We start from the raw sequence: 14,815 nt of genomic DNA, 5'->3' as shown, positions 1-14,815 counted from the left end.
TAGAACAAATGGTGAAAGCAAAGCTATACAGACAAAATCTCACACAGAAGCACACACATACACACTCACAAAAAGAGAAAAAGGGGGAAAAAAATAATATATCTTGCTCCCAAAGTACACCTTCCCAACTTGGGATGATTCGCTGTCTATTCAGGTATTCCAAGATGCAGGGCCCTTCAAGTTGATTGTGGAGCTTTAATACGCTGCTTCTGAGGCTGCTGCGAGAGACCTCCCCCTCTCCTCTTTGTTCCCACAGCTCCTGGGGTTCAGCTTTGGACTTGGCCCCACCTCTGCGCATAGGTTGTCCGAGGGCGTCTGCTCTTCGCTCAGACAGGACGGGGTTAAAGGCGCAGCTGACTCGGGGGCTCTGGCTATGGCTGGGGGGAGGGAGGGGTACGGATGTGGGGCAAGCCTGCAGGGGCAGAGGCTGGCATGTTATTGCACCAGCCTGAGGTGTGCCATGTGTTCTCACGGGGAAGTTGTCCCTGGATCCTGGGACCCTGGCAGTGGTGGGCTGCACAGGGTCATGGGCGGGGAGGTGTGGAGAGTGACCTGTGCTCACATACAGGCTTCTTGGTGGTGGCAGCAGCAGCCTTAGCGTCGCATGCCCATCTCTGGTGTCTGCGCTGATAGCCGTGGCTCGCACCCGTTTCTGGAGCTCCTTTAAGCATTGCGCTTAATCCCCTCTCCTCGTGCCCCAGGAGGCAAAGAGGGAAGAAAAGGTCTCTTGCCTCTTTGGCAGCTCCAGACTTCTCCCGGACTCCCTCCCAGCTAGCCATTGTGCACTGACCCCTTTAGGCTGTGTTCGCGCCGCCAACCCCAGTCCTCTCCCTGCGTCAGACTGAAGCCCAAGCCTCAGCTCCCAGTCCCCCCCGTCCAGGTGGGTGAGCAGACAAGCCTTTCGGGCTGGTGAGTGCTGGTCGGCACCGATCCTCTGGGGGAATCTCACCACTTTTCCCTCTGCACCCCTGTTACTGCGCTCTCCTCCGTGGCTCTGAAGCTTCCCCCACTCCGCCACCCACAGTCTCTGCCCGTGAAGGGGCTTCTAGTGTGTGGAAACCTTTCGTCCTTCACAGCTCCCTCCCACTGGTGCAGGTCCCATCCCTATTCTTTTGTCTCTGTTTTTCCTTTTTTCTTTTGCCCTACCCAGGTACCTGGGGAGTTTCTTGCCTTTTGGAAGGTCTGAGGTCTTCTGTCAGAGTTCAGTGGGTGTTCTATAGGAGTAGTTCCACGTATAGATGTATTTCTGATGTATCTGTGGGGAAGAAGGTGATCACGTCTTACTCTTTCGCCATCTTCTCTTTGAAGCCTCTTTTTTTAAGTATAGATTTTAGCACTTGTTATAATTGGTGGATCTGTTTTTTGGTTTGGTTATTCTCTGCTTTCTTTCTTTCTTTTTTTCTTTTTTCATTACTTTTTAATTTTTTAAAAAACTTTATTTTATTTTTTCTTTCTTATTTCTGTCTTTCTCCCTTTTCTTCTGAGCCTTGTGTCTGAGAGGGTCTTGGTGTTCAGACCTGTGCCTCTGAGGCGGAAGAGCCGAGTTCAGGACATTGGTCCAGCAGAGACCTCCTGGCTCCACGTAATATCAAACGGTGAAAGCTGTCCCAGAGATCTCCATCTCAATGCTAAGACCCAGATATGCTCAACGACCAGCAAGCTACATTGCTGGACCCCCTATGCCAAACAACTAGCAAGACAGAAACACAGCTCACCCATTAGCAGAAAGGCTGCCTAAAAACAAGAATAAACAAATGGGACCTAATGAAACCTAAACGCTTTAGCATGTACCACAGTTTTCATTGCAGCTCTGTTTACAATAGCCAGGACATGGAAGCAACCTAAGTGTCCATCAAGAGATGAATGGATAAAGAAGATGTGACACATATATACAATGGAATATTACTCAGCTATAAAAAGAACCGAAATTGAGTTATTTGTAGTGAGGTGGATTGACCTAGAGTCTGTCATACAAACTGAAATAAGTCAGAAAGAGAAAAACAAATACCATGTGCTAACACATATATATGAAAATTTAAAAAAAAAAGGTTCTGAAGAACCTAGGGGCAGGACTGAGATAAAGATGCAGATGTAGAGAATGGACTTGAGGACACGGGGAGGGGGAAGTGTAAGCTGGGATGAAGTGAGAGAGTGGCATGAACACACATACACTACCAACTGTATAATAGATAGCTAGTGGAAAGCAGCCACATAGCACAGGGAGATCAGCTTGGTGCTTTGTGACCACCTAGAGGGAAGCAAGAAGAAAAGACAACCCTCAGAATGGGAGAAAATATTTGCTAATGAAGCAACTGACAAAGGATTAATCTCCAAAATTTACAAGCAGTTCATGAAACTCAGTATCAAAAAAAACAAACAACCCAATCAAAAATGGGCAGAAAACACAAATAGACATCAGGATAGGGAGGGTGGGAGGGAGACACAAGAGGGAGGGGATGTGGGGATATATGTATAGGTATAGCTGATTCACTTTGTTATAACGCAGAAACTAAAACACCATTGTAAAGCAATTATACTCCAATAAAGATGTTAAAAATAAATAAATAAATGAAGGAGACATTAGGTTTCTGCAGTGTCTGCAAAAATGTCTTTCTGACATAAAACATTAAAACATCCCACATTTTCCTGTGGGAAATATTATTTCTCAATTTGTTATTGCAATAATGGAGACCATAGGTGTGAATGATAATCTCAGAATGGGGAATAAAATTACTGATATTTTTTTTTTCCTGTAATGATAAATGCCTCACCATAGAGTGGTTTTATCTCATTTCAACAGAAGCATCAACTCGATTAATGGCTTATCTTTCTCAGAAATATTCATATGGCCTCTGAGCATATAATTTCAGTTTAGATCCTCAGTGAAAAACTCAGAGCTTTATTTAGTTCTTCCAATGCTTAAACAGCAATGATACATCTTCAGAAAGTTTATCTTATAATGTGTTCTTAAGTTTTCCATTGGGGTTCTTCATTCTTGCTCATTAATTCTGTAAAGAAGAAACCACTGCCTAGGAAACTTTCCAGCCTCCCTCTCCATCTTACAGCATATGATGAATTTAGGTGCTAGGGTATTGAGTTGCCAAAAATTGTGTATCTGCCTGCAACCACCACATTAACATCAATATTAGTAAGAATGAAAAATAGGACCACACTATGCTAATTATGTATATCCTGAGTATACTAAAAAGTTGGAATTAAATTAATGCTTATATATTTCAAGGGAATGCCTACAAACTGCAACCCATCTTCAGGAAAGGCTCCCTGAATTATAAAATGCAGATGAAGTTAAGACCACTGTTAAAAATCCTAGGAATTGAGTGGTAACCCAAGAAGTAGAAAATGGGTATCTAATGAACTGGTAATGCACACTCCCTCCTCCCTCTAGTCATCCCCTTGTTTGACACAATGTATACGTTTTCAAGTATGTATTAAGAGGACAAGCATGGAGGACAGCTGTTTCTAAGCAACTCCTCAAAAGAGGTCTTACTCTTTTTTAGATTTTTAAGGAACCTCCATACTGTTCTCCATAGTGGCTCTATCAGTTTACATTCCCACCAACAGTGCAAGAGGGTTCCCTTTTCTCCACATCCTCTTCAGCATTTATTGTTTGCAGATTTTTTGATGATGGCCGTTCTGACTGGTGTGAGGTGATACCTCATTGTAGTTTTGATTTGCATTCCTCTAATGATTAGTGATATTGAGCATCCTTTCTTGTGTTTGTCAACCTAGATATCGCCTTACTGGGCATATACCATGAGAAAACCATGATTCAAAAAGAGTCATGTACCACAATGTTCATTGCAGCACTATTTACAATAGCCAGGACATGGAAGCAACCTAAGTGTCCATCAAGAGATGAATGGATAAAGAAGATGTGGCACATATATATAATGGAATATTACTCAGCTATAGAAAGAACCAAAATTGAGTTATTTGTAGTGAGGTGGATGGACCTAGAGTCTGTCATACAGAGTGAAGTAAGTCAGAAAGAGAAAAACAAATACTGTATGCTAACACATACGTAGAGAATGTAAAAAAAAAAATGGTGCTGAAGAACCTAGGGGCAGGACATGAATAAAGATACATATGTAGAGAATGGACTTGAGGATACGGGGAGGGGGAAGTGTAAGCTGGTATGAAGTGAGAGAGTGGCGTGGACATATATACACTACCAAATGTAAAATAGATAGCTAGGGGGAAGCAGCCACATAGCACAGGGAGATCAGCTTGGTGCTTTGTGACCACCTAGAGGGGCAGGATAGGGAGGGTGGGAGGGAGACACAAGAGGGAGGGGACATGGGGATATTTGTATATATATAGCTGATTCACTTTGTTATACAGCAGAAATTAACACAACATTGTAAAGCAATTATACTCCAATAAAGATATTTAAAAAAAATAGCTCTGACTCTGTGGGGAAGAGTTTAAATAAAGGCTGAGAGAGCTATTTCTATAAAAAGCACTTTAAGACTTCAGATACCAACAGAGCTGTTAGAGAGACCAAGAGAAGGATGAAGGGAATTCAGTAACAACCCAGCATCTTGAAGGGTTTTCATTTCTTGGCTCACCTAAGCAAGTATTTTCACCCAGTTGCCTTGGAGGTATCTAACAACAAAAAAACGATCAAAGACAGTAAGAGAACAAGAGAAAACTTTGCCTGGCGGCGTGTATGGTATCAACATAGAGCCTCCCAGAAGAAATAGCTAATGGGGTAGAGGTCAGATGTATCTGGTTAGAACCCCAGATGTTGCATAAGTACAGATGGGAGTTAGTAACTTTGAATGTTGACAGTTGTATGAGCTCTTTGTATCTCCAGATTGCTTTGGCTTAAGGAAGTTTGTGTTGCACTTTATTGTGTATAACCATATTCATATTCAAATATTGTAAATTCAGGCTATAGTCATTTAAATTGTGGAATAATGGGTTAGAGTTAAACTTTAAGTATATTATTTCTCTGTAAATGATGCAACTTGATAATGCAATTCAAATGTTCTTGGTTGTCAGAATTTAAGGAAATTTTCCTCATCTTAATATTTTCTTTACTTTTATACATTTTGAAAATTCTAGAGTATTTCAAGCATACAAAAATGGAAAGAAAATATTTTTTTCTAAAACCTATGCACTCACGGATACAATTTTGCAAATTTTTATGTATTTATATATTTACTTCAGCTCTATTTTTTAAAACAATAAAAAATAGGGATCCAGTTAAAACAATATTTTTCTCCTTCATTTCTCCCCATAAGTACCTACTATGTTAATATTAGTAAACTTTTTTGTGGTCTATATATTTTTTTTTGTGGTCTATATTTTTTATGCTATCCATATTCCAGTGCTTCCACAAATGATATACAGTTTTGCCAGATACATTTAAAGTTTTTTACCTAGCAGATACATACATTGATCTTCCTGCTTTTTAATCTGAAGGCATTTCCTGTCTGTGGAAAAGCACTCAGTTCATCCATAGCAGGCCAGAAATGCTGAAGAGTTAATATCCCTGGACAACCCTAAACAAATAAGAGATTGATGGAAAACAGGAGGTTAATGCATCCAGCTGTGATTTCATGGTCATTATTGTTCCAAAGGAGAGTAATTAGTGAATTGATTTAAAGAAAAATATTAAGTAAATAATGTACTGGAAGATCACACTTATGGCAAAATTCACAAAGGTGGTTTGTGTACAGAATCTATGAGTCTAAGGAGTGTGAGGTATGGAGGGGAAACCTGTCTCAAGGATCAAGGGTCTGAATTACTCTGAGTTCCGTCTTTAACCACTGTCTCTCATTTTCTTATTGATGCATCCATTCCACAAGCATGTGTTCATTCTGAGTTATATTCCATATCATCTCTGAGAGGTCCTAGAGGAACTGAGCAAAAGCTGGCTATGGTAGTAACGTATTCATTTAACACACCTTGCATTGGTTTTCTTCCCTTTCTTCCTTTCTCCTTTCTCCACTTTTTCTTCTTGTGCTTATCTTACAAACAAAATATTTACCCCAAGATCTTTGTCTGATGGTCTGCCTTTGGGGTACCTCAGACTTAAGACACGTGGTCTAAATTGCTCAGTATATACGTATTTCCTTTTCACTTCTAGCCATTCTTTCATCTCAGGCACATAAACAGCAGCCACACTGAGTCCATTGATATTCTGAAACAGGTGATGCCAATTTATAACTCTGTGCTTTGCCTAATCTCACTTATGGTCTCTGTAGCCTTTCTATACGACACACATCTCAGTGCACATGGCTGGCTCTAACCCACATGCCTGTTTCCTTGCTGATGTTACTACCTCTTGCCTGAAGTGCCCTTTATCACTGCCTTTGAAGTCTGGCTCCTCCTTCAAGATTCTACTCGAAACTTTACCTTTCCCTAAAACTTTCCCTTGACACACTAAAGTTGAATTACTAGCTCCTCAAAATATTCAGAACACTTTGCCAATTTAGGACTTATCACAGTGTTTTGCTCAAAATACTATCATTCTTAGTGACACATCTGTGCTTCTCAGTCAATTGTAAATTCCTTGATAACATGAGCTTGGTGCTACTGTGTTGTACAGTTTTTTTATACGTTATATCAGCATCTGTTTAATAAACCCATAATACCTAATAAGATTAAATGACTATTATAAAGACTTTAAAAATATAAGCTAGATTTAACTTACTAAATAAACTTAATAAATATATTGTAATTAAAGTTTTTAATCTAATTTTGTCACTTAATTCTGAAAAAGTGCTAAAATGTAAATCATATTGTCTGCATAGCAGGTAAGTATGGTAGATTGAAAAATTGTTTGTAATTATTCATCTTTACCAATTTTTACACTGTTGTTTTTGCTTCATGATGTAGAGAGCATTCTCTCTCATCCCTAGATTGTAGGTTTAGCTGTGTTATGTGCTTTGGACAAAGATATGTCTATGGAAATGACAGTAAAACAATTACACAATAAGGCCATAAGGGGACTGGCATGATTTTGTTTTGTTTGTGTATATGCCTCTAACATTTCCATGCAACAGCTTCCCTTGGGTAATGGCTATCCCTTCAACATCAACCCCAGAATGACACAAATGGAGAAGACGAAAGCCATCTAGAAATGTATTCTGGAGAAGGGAAATCTCAGCTGAGAGCAGAATGTCATACTTTTCCTCCAATAGAAATTCTAATAGTAGGTTCTGTCATGCAAAAAATGTGACCCTGAAAACAAGGCATGATAAAATAATAAGTTCATTACTAATGTCACTTTTCATAATTTTATTATTTTTACCAACTTTGCTTGGTTAATTAAATTATCTGTGGGTTCAACTAAGTGCCACCCAGGTTGTATTTTCACATAGAAACTCCAAAAAGATGAATGGTTAGTTTTAATGATTCCACCTTATAATTAAAATCAACAACTACAACAATATTAAAAAATCTCAAGATATTAGAAGAGAGAGGTATCAATTATTTTCCACCAACTCACAGTTATATGTTTATCACATAACCAGCTGTATTCTACTCAAATAATTGAGACATGCCTCTGGCACTGGAAAACTAATTACACTCTCTTTTTACACTTAATGAGTCGCATGAATCATAATGTTTAATTTTGCAGCACAATATTTCATCTCATACAAGGTAAAAAAAAAATGTAGCTTTCCTTGGCAGGAAAATAACAGAACAATTATTAGTAAATGAAAAGTCACTAGTCTATAAATTCACATTATTAGATTATTTCATTGTTTTGGTCACTTGAGGCTCATGTTTATAAACCTTGCATCTTTTTTCACAGGTACACTTCTTTATTAAAACTAAAATGTAACCATAATTCAAAAGTGGAGCCATAGCAATGCTTAAAATAGTTACACCCATTTCAAACCAAACAATTCTGCTCAAGTTGGTCTCTGTAGGTTCATTCCTGCATTTCACAATAAGACAACCGAAGCCCTTTGAAATGTGATTATGAGAGAATGACAGCCAAGCTTTTGAAACTCTCTATGAAGGAAGCTGAGTATATAGTTTGCTGCTATTTGGCTTTCATTCAGTTTGAAAGATACACAATCATATCTTTATGATTATTGGGGAGTTTCAGAATATTTCCAGTAGATATCTAGGAATATGTTAATTTCTGTGCCTTCTATTATTATCCACATTCACTCCTTCAGAAAATATTTATAAGTATCCCAAATAAAAAATGTTATTGCTGAAAGATACACTATTTAGGATCATAGTGTCTAAGGGTTGGAGAACAAACATGGTTTATATTATAAGCCTTTCCTTTATTCCTCTATTCCAGTGCTTAGCAAGCTACACATCCTGAAGACCAAATCTAGACTGTCACCTTTTGTGGTAAACTTGATGGGAACACAATTTCTGTTGATTTGTGAATGGTCTCTGGCTGCTCTCACGCTACAGTGGCTGAGGTGAGTAGTTGCAAAAGAGACTGAGTGCCTTGAAAGGTCTCAAAGATTTCCTGTCTGGCCCTTTACAGAACATGTGTACTGAATCCTGCTCTATTCAATACGGTTTAATACGCATGCTTACTGTATAGTGGAATTGTGCACAGTTTAATGTGTAAAATGAGAAAATTGGATTTTTAGAGAACTTAAGTGGTTGCTTAACATCGTGTAGTTAACTAGAAGCAATTCTTGTACTCAACTGATATTGCATTGTTCTGAATTCAGTATGTTTCCTCTACCACAAGAATATGAGACCTGCTAGTTAAGCTGTGAAAACTAGACATCATTTAAAATAAGGCACTTATTAAAAAATATTCATTAGCCACTTCATAAAATTGAGGTTTTCATTTGTATGTAGGCTATTGTATTATTTCATATAATGAAGCATATTTTAGGGATTGGATCAATTTGGCTACATGATAATCCTCATCGTGTTTTTAGCTGAAAGAGGCAGCCAGAAGGACATCTCATTCAGTAACCTACTGTCCAACTTTCTTGACTACCATCTTCTGTTCTTGACCACAGTTATTATCAGGAGCCAATCTACTGTCATCATGGATGCTCACTTGTAAAATGGCAAAATGATAGATTTCTCTCTGAGCTCTTATATTTTTCCACTACTCTAGCTTTATTCCCCCCAAAAACTGATCTTCATGTATCAAAAATGCATATTCCTTTTGATTTAGAAATTTACTTCAAGGCATTTATACAGTAAGTTATTCTTGCACTTTATACAAATATATTTTATTTTGTAATGGGGAGAAATCTGCCAATTACCTAAATACCAATAGAAAAGATAAATAAATCTTGGTATGTCCAGCTATTAAAAATAGTGAATTAACTTTTTATAAAGTTATATCTATAGCCCATATTATGAATGAAAAGAGCAAGATGCACAAATGGGAGTAGATTTTTCTGCTCAGTCTCCCTCTCTTCAATGTGATTGTCTGCTTGTTGTCCTCTGTTTAGCTTCATTGCATTGCTATGGGCCAGGTGCCCGAGACAGAAACCTAGTCTCCTTTGCACCACCGTATCCCTTGTCTGTTATTGGTCAGTTGTACATATTATCTACAAAATAGCACTCCAGCTCAATCCCTTCTACCTCATTTCAGCTGTCACAGCTCTAGGTCAAACTCTTATTTCTCTTTGCTGAACTTCTGAACTTCTGCAACAAATTCCTGACCCCTGTTTGAGGAAGCAGTATTTCTTCAAGTCTTTGCAATTAGTTCTCCCCATCACCTTCAAGCATTATTTTTAAAGAGACACATGAGTACATCAATCTTGTTTTTCAGAACTTTGAATGACCCTATTGCTCTTGTGATGAAGCCTAACCTCCAGTCACAGAATACCTTTTCTTTCATGACCTGGCAACAGCTGCCCTCTTCTCTAGGGGTCAGAAATCTCTTATGCATGCAGGAACCAAGAAGGAGATGTCAGTTAACAAAATCAGCCTTGTGGAGTGTGTGTCCAGTTTCATCTGGACAGCTGCTCCTCAGGTTTGGGCAAGCATTCCCATCTGAGGGTGTGTGTCCAGTCTCTGCCTTTATTACCACCACTAACTCCCATTATTAAATATGAAAGTCCAGCTCTAATATCACTTTCCTTTCATAGTTATTTCTGACCACCCCTTCCTCCATCTCCCACCCAAGTTCAAATTAAATGCTTTCTTATCTGTGTCCAGGACACTCCATCTGCATTCTCAGGATGGTCTTTATCACCATATATTTTAGTTATAATTTGACATGTCTATCTTTCTTCCTAAAATGTGATCCCCATGAAGGTAGGGAGTATACCATTTATCTTGTGTAATTCTCAAGGCTGAGGTGCTGCATATATGAGAAATGAATTGACATTTGAAGCATCAAAAAGTAAGACTACACATAAAATGCTTCATGGACTGAAAAGCAAAGTATGGTTATATGGCATAACACCAAGGAGGATGATAAATGCTTCATTGAAGGAATGATTTTTCAAGTGAATCTTGAAGAGCAAATAGGAATTTCCAGACAGGAGATGAAGTTGTGAAGGATGAGGGGGAGAGTGAGAGAAGGGATTCTGTACTCAGGAGACAAGCATTTGCAGAGTCACACAGACTGTGGCCTGGGCTGGGAATGGAAGGCTGTCAGCAACTCACAGTGAATGTCATGGGATGAGGAGAGGTGGGAACTAGCTGGGTTCTAGGCCTGTAGACTGAGTTCAAAGTGATATACATATTCCAGATGTCATCGTAAAGTTTCGAGATTTCATCTTACTGGGGTGAGATGTCAGGGACATTTTTAAAGTGGAATATTTCCATGATTTATGTTATATCTGTTACTTAGGAAAAAATATAGTTCTTTCAGCTACATAGAGACCAGCTTGGCTGGAGAAACAACTTGAGAAGGTTGTTGAAAATATATAACATACAAAGGATGAGGTATTGAGTTGAGGCATGAGAGATGGGAGAGCAAGAGATGGTGGATATGCAGAACTTGCAGTTTGTGAATTATGCCTTCTTGCCAAAGCAGAACCCTTTGGCTAGAAGGCTCACTGTTCACCCAAAATGCTCCCTTCCTATGTATTCTCTAACATACTTTGGGAGGAAGATCTCTTTGATGAAACCCATGCCTCTGACCCTCAGTCCATATAAGAGACCCTTAGTCCTCATGTTCTTCTAGCCCTTCTCCCACACTCTAGAAGCACATGCACTCACAGGATGTCTCTCTGTTAATCTTTTGTTTTATACTAATTAGGCTGTGAGCATAAGCATCTTGAGGAAAGTGCCTGTGAGTTGTCTTGTAGTATATCTTTTTAACCAAGCATGGTAGGCTGCAGTAGAAGATTGTTGAATTAATAAATAAAAGAAAGACTGACGAATTGTGGAAAATATGAGATACCAGATAGTTAATATAACTGGACTTATTACCTTCTTTTAAATCTTTCTAGCTTTGACTGCCTTTCTACACGTGCCTCAATAATCTGAGGTAATGCTTTCCTTAATGACTAAGTGTGCAAAATGAATTGTTAATTTTTATTTAATAAAACACATATTGTGCTTTAAGTGCTACATCATCAAAAACCTGATATAGATTCAGCTATGAAAATTTAATTAAATTTTCCCACATAAAAGCTGTCAAAAATTACTCTATATAATGTAGCTGTGCTATAAGAGAACTTATACTGAAATACTGCTAAAGATTTCAATTAAAGTATAACAGAGAACAAATGAAAATTTAAGAAGATAATTCATTCTTTTATTATTGAATTAAAATTAGGAAGAAATTACATTCTGCAAACAAGTAGATACATCTTATGCCACATATTTCAGCTTATATTATTTAATCTTTAAAATATAAAACTATCAAATAATATTTAAATCATTGTTCTTATCTGAAGTTGGTTAACTTTGTGAATTTCATCTATTTAAAGAGAACCAGTTGTGTCGATTTTGAATAAATTCTTGGCTTGCATTAGCATCTATTCTCCGCAGGTCTTTTACAGTAACAGAAGTGAAATGAGCACCATTTCTTATATCTCTGTTTCATATGTCCCTCAGTGCTACATAGCTAAAGACGATTAAGGTCAATTTAATAATATCTATGCTCTCCTAATAATTAAAAAAATAATTACTAGAGAACATTTAAAACTAGAGTAAAGTGTAGACAATGAAATACAAAGTCAACCTCTTTTGGAGGGAGGATAAATTGTTAGCGCTTTAGAAACTGTGGCAGTATATAACAAAAGATTTAAAGATTCTCCCTGGTGAGGGGTTGAAATGAATAGGCAGAACACAGAGTAATTTTAGGGCAATGAAAGTACTTTTTATGATATTATAATGATGGATATGTGTCACTATACATCTGTCCAAGCCCATAGAACGTACAACACCAACGGTGAAACCTAAGGTTAACTATGGACTTTGGGTGATTATGATGTGTCAATGTAGATTTATTCTTGGTAAGAACTGCACCATTCTAGTGAGCAGTTTGGATAATGGGGAAGGCCTTACATGTGTGGGAGCAAGGAGTACATGGGAAAACTCTGCTCCTCTCTCAATTTTGTTATAAACATAAAACTGTTCTAAAAAATACTGTCTTAAAAATTATTGATGGAATTACATTTTATCAAGCCAGAGCTTAGAACATGTGTTTGTTTTCCCATCTACCCAGAATAACATTAAAGTAACTGTAATTTAGAGCTGTGTGGCAATACTGAAAGGAAAAAACCAAAAACAAGTAAAGCATTTGTCCCCCTTGGAGGAGGGGTTAAGAGTCTTTGAAAGAGAGGGAGCATATTATACCATTTTAACATTTAAACCAAAACTTTAAGTCAAAGTTTACACAGATGATTTCCAAGAAGATAAGGGCTGTTTCACTCAGTCACTTGATTCCATTAGGACATCTTGTTGGCTTCAAAACAAGAACATTTCAGGATCCAGTCACTTCCACTGCTCCAATGCAGCAGCCCTGATCTGAATCACCACACTTATCTGGATGAATGCAATAAGTAGGTCTCCCCACTTTCCTGTTGAACCATAGAGTCAACTCATCACAGCTTCAGTGTGATCCTTTTAAAACCAGATCATGATGCTTCTGTGTCCATAACCCATGAATCCCTGTTTCTCTCAAACTGGAATCTATATTCTTTGAGTGACCTCTGAGGTCCTAACTGATCAACACAGTCCCATCTTTCTGACCTATTCTCCTACTACTCTCCTCCTTGCTTCAGCCCCCTGGACACCAGCCTTTGGTCACACTTCAAACATTCTAGGTATGCTCTGACTCCTGTTGCTTGTATTGGTTTATAATGCTTTCTCGACAGACGTGCAAAAGTCTGACTCCCTCACTGTCTTCATCTCTGCCCAAACATTACCTTCCCGATGAGGCCTACTCTGCTGGATTTGATAGAGATATTTTATCTTTCTTTAACCTCCTCTGGCACCATTACTCTGCTTAACTTCTTTTCTTTACTATTTCATTATCTTAACTGTTAATATACTAAATAATGCATTTGTTTTTATTTATTATTATTTTTGGCCTGTCTCTCCTCAATGTATTGTAACCTCCATAGTGGTAAGTATATTAGTCTTCTTTATTCAATAGTGAGTATCCCAGAATCTAGAACATAGTAGGTGTGCTATAAAAAATTGTCAAGTTGACTAGTGTATAAAGGGTAAATTGAGTCTTTAGATTTAAAAAAAAATGTTGAGCAGAATGAATCAAAGAAAAAGGAACAGAGAGATCCATGGATCCTAGTGAAATTAAATCTAAGGATAAACAGAAAGGCTTAAAAAAGTTCTTAAAGTGAAAAGTTTTACATATAAAATAACATAAATTTTTGGCCCAGATTTCTCTTCAACATGATGGGCTTTGAGGAGGCAATCAATTTATGCTCTCAAAGTTCTGAGTCAAAATGCTTTTAAATCTAGATTTCTATACTTCGCCAGCTAGCAGGCATGTATGATTGTAGGATAAAGATATTTTTAAGTTATTAGGCCTAGGTAAGTTTTTCTTTCACAAAACCTTCCTGAAATGAATATTACACAAATGTATACATTATTAAAATGAAACTGAAATACAAGAATGATCGATAATTGTGATTCAGAAAATAGCAAGTCACAGCTAGAATACAATGAAAAGAAAACCAATGATGAGAGGAGGGCAGCAGACCTACAAAACAGTTGGTTCAAGTTAGCGTGAAAAAGAGGATAACTCCCAAGATTTTATCACAGATTCTGAAGAACCTTAATATTATAACAAAAATATATGTAAAATTTGTCAATGAAAAAAATGGAAAGCCTTTTAAAAATCTCTGAGGAAGACAAACACATCATATAGAAAATATTGAAAATATGGAGTGAAATCATGACATGATTTTGAACTATTGCAGGAGTTTGAAAAAAACATACCCATGTTTCCTCTTCATGCCTTTTAGGTTTCACAGATAGAGTTATATGAAATTCTTAGCTAATTTTATTGATATAATCACATTACCCTGTTCAGTAGAAAGATGTGTTTAAATTATCACAATATTGGGGATTCTATTTATACTGCTTTTATGTAATTATCATTTATACAAGCACAGTAAACGTACTTACAGATGAGATATAGGACATTTTCTAAATAAGACACTATGAAACGGATATATCTGACTTAAACCTGAGTGGTGGGTAGGGAGATATCACCTTATATAGATATGATCATTTCTTCCTCCTTTTTAGTAGGGTGGAGTCAATGTATTTGTTTAAAGATAATGATTCAAGATGGGCATGTTTAAATGTATATTTAAAGGGAACTATTAGAACTGAAAAATAAAATAACATAAAATGGGAAATGGAGGAGCAGATTGATTAGGTGATATAAACTCACTGACAGCTCTCT

Source organism: Physeter macrocephalus, chromosome 9 (assembly GCF_002837175.3).
Source record: "Physeter macrocephalus isolate SW-GA chromosome 9, ASM283717v5, whole genome shotgun sequence".
In the NCBI taxonomy this organism is placed as follows: domain Eukaryota; kingdom Metazoa; phylum Chordata; class Mammalia; order Artiodactyla; family Physeteridae; genus Physeter; species Physeter macrocephalus.
Note: the sequence above shows the minus strand (reverse complement) of the source record.